Source organism: Leptonychotes weddellii, chromosome 1, assembly GCF_054177405.1.
Source record: "Leptonychotes weddellii isolate Sample4059 chromosome 1, ASM5417740v2, whole genome shotgun sequence".
Classification (NCBI taxonomy): domain Eukaryota; kingdom Metazoa; phylum Chordata; class Mammalia; order Carnivora; family Phocidae; genus Leptonychotes; species Leptonychotes weddellii.
Window position 1 is genome coordinate 60,704,285 of NC_138369.1, and position 5,899 is coordinate 60,710,183.

A 5,899-nucleotide genomic window follows, 5' to 3' on the forward strand; every position below is an offset into this window, starting at 1 on the left:
AACCAACTGAGCCACCCAGGCGCCCTGACTCCAGGGGTCTTATTCAGACTCGGCAGTACAGTCAGTGACAGAGAAGGGCAGACGTCAGAGCAAGGAGTTTTTATCACTCAAGGGCAGAGCAGATGCGGATGGCTGCGGAAACGCAGACCCCCAGGCCCTCCACTGTAACTTAGCAACCCTCGGCTTCCCTTGCGTAATTACTCCCCACCGGGCCAGGCAGAGACACCCAGTGGCGGCAGGCCGCTCAAAGGAGCTGTGGCCATTCTCTTGCCCCAAGGAAAGTCTGGGTAGCACAGCGGGGTGATAATTATCCCCCCTGCCCTGGGGCTGTGCTGGCAGGGTTAATACACCAATTTAAAATGACAAAACCATCTATTTTTAGAGCTAAAAGAGTCCTTAGAAATGACCTGCTCCAACTCTCTACTTTATAAAAAGAGGTCGAGAGAGGCTGCGTGAGCTCTCAAAGGCAGCCAAGATTAAAACAGCAGGTGTTCTCAGTACAGAGCGCCTTCTCCTCACACCCGTGGCTCCCCGGTGGCCCTCCTCCCAAAGGCAGAGATCAGGCCCAGACAAGAACTCTTCCCAGCCCCTAAACAAGCTCACTTCTCATAATCAAGCTCTCTAGGCCTCAGGGGGATGGCGCCCTTCTCTGGCCCTATGGTCGAGGGGCCACAGGGCTGCCTCTTGCTAACACCTCATCCCCCAGGCTCACCCAGTGGACGCTGCCTCCAGCCTCATCCAACCTCAGGCATGGAGAGGAAGCACAAGCAGCCAGACTGTAGGGTCCCGCCTTGAAGACCCCCTGCTGCAATGCTGGAGGCTGTCCCCCCTCCCCCCTCTGGTAGAAGTAAATAGCACTGGTTTTGGAGCTGAAATGCCAGAAGTGAGCTTCTGTCCTGTCACTTAGCAGTTGCATGACCCTAGACCAATTCTTCTTTTTTTTTTTTGACAGGCAAAAAGCTGTACATAATTAATGTGTAAAACTTCAGAGACATCTGTGAAGCTGTCACCATAATCTATGCCATAAACCTAGGCATCACCTCCAGAAGTTTCCTCCCGCCCTCTTATTATTTTTTGTGATAGAAATATTTAACATAAGATCTACCATCTTAATAAATTTTAAAGTATGTAGTACCGTCATGTTAACTACAGGCACTAAGTCTCTGGGACTTAGTCATCTTGTATACCTGAAACTTTATACCTTTTGACTAATGCCTCCCCGTTTCCCCTCATCCCAATCCCTGGCAACCACCATTCCACCTTCTGCTTCTATGAGTCTAGTATCTGTCTTTCTGTGTCTGCCTGGGCTAATTCTTAACCCCTGCAAGCCTCCATTTCCTGGTCTGAAAAACCAACACAATTATACCTACTTCACAGGCAAAACAATGCCTGACGATTATTCTTATAGTATTACTATTATCATAATAATGCTCTATCGCCCATTCACTGGCCCTTACTCTATACCAGAAACAGTGCTAAATGCTTTAGATGAACAACCTCATTCATTCCCTCCTACAAATCTAAAATAGGTGCTATCAATTTCATCCCACATTTGAGGAAGTATGCTCAGAGTTGTTAAGTGAATTGCCCAATGTCACACAGCTATGAAGTGGTGCGGCTGGGATTCAAACCCAAGTCCAACTTCAAAGCCTATGCTGACATCTGTGGGCTACGCCTTTCATGTTCATTATTTTATCCAATTTAAAAAAACCTATCAGGAGTTAGGCAGGTCCTGGGGGAGTGTATCCACTGACAACCAAACTGAGAGTGCCGCAGACCTTTGGGGAATGGAACATTTGGTAATTTAATTTTCCAGTTAGCTCCGTATTCACTGGAAGCCTTTGTTTATTGCTCAATATTCTCTAAAGCCTGGCTCAGAACAAGAACTTGCCAAGCAGAAGGAGAGCTGGAGAACTGTTGGAGCTGCTCTGTCACTGACAGACACATCAAGGCCACTAGGATGCTCACGTGGCCACAGTGCTGTCTGGGGGAACTCAGTCACCAGCACCCCATCCTCCTCTTTGCTGAGGATCTCCACTTTCTACTTCTCCTCCCCTTCCTGGGGCTCAAGGCTCAGGAACAGACGTGCTGGCCATCCCTGGGGAAAACCGGACCTGTGTTCTTTTCTGGCTCTGTCACTAACTGGGACTCGGACTCCTCATCTGTGATGTGAAAGGATGAACTGGAAGATCTCCAAGATCCGTGAGAGCCAGAGAGAGCAGCTAGTTCCAGTACAGAGATGGGCCTGGGTTCCAGTCTCACCTCTAACATTTTCTATCTTAGCAACCCCAAGTGCTAACATCTGCTGCACGTCCACTGTGTACCAACAACGGACTGAGGACTTGCACAGCATTATCTCATGTAACTTTCACAGCAAGCCTGTCATGAAGGTACTTTTATCCCCGTTTGGCAGAGGAAGAAACAGAGGCTCAGAGAGGCTAAGTGACTAGCTCAAGGGCACACAGCTAGTAAACGAGAGCCAGGATTTGAATGCCCAGCACATGTAACAGTAACATTTGGTGAATGAACTCTTCTGTCTGTGCTCCTGGCCACTAAGTCCTGTCAAAGCTCACCCCATAACCCTCCCTGTGCTGGGCCTTGCTTCCCCCAAGAATAGGCTCTGAGAGTTGTTTCGGTATAAAGGAAGCAGACCCTAGCCGCCCGCCACCAGGTGCAGGGCTCTGGCCTGAGGACCCTAGATCTTCGCAGAGGATTCTCATCAGTGACCAGGAGACGGGGTCTACACACATGGAAGGGGTCAGGAGTCCAGTGGGTCCCTGCAGAGGCTACCCTGGCACTGTCAAGCACGTCGTGGCAGGCTCTTATCACGGGGCACACAGTAGATATCCTATCGAGCCCCAAAGAGCCCAGGGGATCAGCTGCAGGCCTGCCCAGGTACCGCCTTCCAAAGGAGCTCGGGAGGCCCAGGCCCCTCCGCGCACCTCGCTGGCTCCCCGCCAAACGTGCTAATCGTCTCCCAAGCAAAAGGGCGTGAGGACCCGCTGCCAGTGCCAGCCAAGAGCTAAGGGATTCAACGGGCCAGCCTGGGGGCGCCGCCCGGGCCCCGCGGCACCGGGACCCCGAGGGCCCACCTCTCCTCACCGCCGCCCCCATCCCGCGCCTCCGTCAGTCCGCATCACCGGTCGCTTCTTGGTTCTGCAAACTTCCCTGGGCTCCTCTTCACCCCAGGGCCCGGCGCTGCCGTTGCTCCCTCCTGGGGGAGGTCCGGGCCGATCCCTCAACTCCAAGCCCAGCGGCGTCGCGGAGCCCTCGCCAGCCCCGAATGCGCGCGTCTCACCTGCAGCCCGCAGGCCGGGCTCCGCGGGGCTGGAGCGTCCAGGTGGGCCCTCCGCGGAGCCGGCTTTGGCCAAAACAACCGCCGCTGCCGCCTCCTGCGCCCGCTACAAGACCGGGAGGCCCAGGCATGGAGGGCAGATCCCGCGGCGCCGTCCCGTCCGCCGCCGCCGGGCTCGCGGGTGCCCGCCGCGCGCCTGCCCGGCTAGCGAGCCCGGCGCGGCAGCCTTTGCACGAGCGCACGCTCGCGGACTCAGCTGCCCCAACCCTAGGCCAGAACCACCCCCTTGGCTAGCGGGATTCTGGGAATTGTAGTTTGCCTCCGAGAACAGCCCACCCCCCCCCCTTCAACCCGCGGAATCCTGGAAGTTGTAGTTTCTTCCCGAGAGAGGCACAGTTTTACTTGGTGTTAGATTTTTACAATTATGGGAGTCCTGATAATAAATATAAATTCAAGTTAAACCAACAATCAGGTGTCATTTATAAAATCAAAGTAATTCATACATCACATGTTTTTAAAAATATCTATTACTACAAACACAAATAAATACAAAAGCCCTATCTAGTTCCCCATCCCATCCCATACCATTCAGACCCTCTTAAAAGGGCAAACATTCCCAACTCTTACGGCTGCTACATCTGGAATTTACTGCCCAGTCTCAAAATATACATATGCCCCTATTTCTTGATTTATGAATTTTAGACCTCTTGGCTTTTTACTAAGATAGATGAGAATTTAACTCATTTAAATATATGCACCAACCATGACTACCTGCACCCTCATTGAGTTATGAGACATTTCTTTTTTTTCTTTCTCCAAATTTTTATTTAAATTCCAGTTAATTAACATACAGTGTAATATTAGTTTCAGGTGTAGAATTTAGTGATTCATCACTTACATACAACACCCAGTGCTCATCACAAATGTCCTCCTTGATACCCATCACCTATTTAACCCACCTCCGCACCCACACTCCTCTAGTACCCCTCAGTTTATTCTTTATAGTTAAGAGTCTGTTTCTTGGTTGGCCTCTCTTTTTTCCCTCCATGTTCATCTGTTTTTTTCCTTAAATTCCACATATGAGTGAAATAATTTGGTATTTGTGTTTCTTTGACTGACTTATTTTGCTTAGCGTAATACTTTCTAGTTCCATCCACATTGTTGCAAATGGCAAGATTTCATTCTTTGTTATGGCTGAGAAACATTCCAGTGTGTGTGTGTGTGTGTGTGTGTGTACACACACACACATATATAATACATATATATATATATAATACATATATATATATCTCACATCTTTTTTATCCATTCATCAGTTGATGGACATTTGGGCTCTTTCCATAATTTGGCTATTGTTGATAATGTTGCTATAAATAAACATCAGGGTGTATGTATCCCTTCGAATCAGTATTTTTTTTATCCTTTGGGTAAATACCTAGTAGTGCAGTTGCTGGATCCTAGGGTAGTTCTATTTTTAACTTTTTGAGGAAACTCCACACTGCTTTCCAGAGTGGCTGCACCAGTTTGCATTCCCACCAACAGTGTAAGAGGGTTCCCCCTTCTCCTCATCCTTGCCAACACCTGTTGTTTTCTGTGTTGTTAATTTTAGCCATTCTGACTGGTGTTAGGTGATATCTCATCATTGTTTTGATTTGTATTTCCCTGATGATGAGTGATGTTGAGCATCTTTTCATGTGCCTTTTAGCCATCTGTATGTCTTCTCAGGAAAAATGTCTATTCATGTCTTCTGTCCATTTTCTTAACTGGATTATTTGTTTTTTGGGTGTTGAGTTTTATAACTTCTTTACATATTTTGGATACTAACCCTTTATCAGATATGTCATTTACAAATAACTTCTCCCATTCTATAGGTTGCCTTTTGGTTTTCTTGTTTCTTTTGCTATGCAGAAGCTTTTTATTTTTATGAAATCCCAATAGTTTATTTTTGCCTTTGTTTCCCTTGCCTCGGGAGACATATCTAGAAAGAAATTGCTATGGCTGATGTCAAAGAGGTTACTGCTTGGTTCTCCTCTAGGATTTTGATGGCTTCCTGTCTCACATTTAGGTCTTTCATCCATTTTTAATTTATTTTTGTGCATGGTGTAAGAAAGTGGTCCAGTTTCATTCTTTTGCATGTTGCTGTTCAGTTTTCCCAACACCATTTGTTGAAAAAACTGTCTTTTTTCCATTGGATAGTCTTTCCTGCTTTGTTGAAGATTAGTTAGCCATATAGTTGAGGGTTTGTTTCTGGGTTTTCTATTTTGCTCCATTGATCTATGTGTCTGTTTTTGTGCTAGTACCACACTGTCTCAATGATGACAGCTTTGTAATACAGCTTGAAGTCTGGAATTGTGATGCCTCCAGCTTTGGTTTTCTTTTTCAACATTTCTTTGGCTATTTGGGGTCTTTCCTGGTTCCATATAAATTTTAGGGTTGTTTGTTCCAGCTCTGTGAAAAATGCTGGTGGTATTTTGATAGGGATTGCATTAAATGTGTAGACTGCTTTGGATAGCATAGACATTTTAACAACATTTGTTCTTCTAATCCATGAACATGGAATGTTTTTCCATTTCTTTATGTCATCTTCAATTTCTTTCATCAGTG

At 47.2% G+C, this 5,899-nt stretch overlaps 1 protein-coding gene across 1 annotated transcript in view; it reads right to left on the reverse strand.

Moving 5' to 3' along the window:
* The window catches only part of POMGNT2 (protein O-linked mannose N-acetylglucosaminyltransferase 2 (beta 1,4-)), an 8,394-nt gene extending 4,834 nt beyond the window's left edge, over positions 1-3,560 (reverse strand). Inside the window, exon 1 of the mRNA XM_081825414.1 lies at positions 3,299-3,560. The gene's annotated coding sequence lies outside the window, so the exon portion shown is untranslated. The remainder of the gene's footprint in view (positions 1-3,298) is intronic.
* Between the last annotated feature and the right edge of the window lie 2,339 nt (positions 3,561-5,899).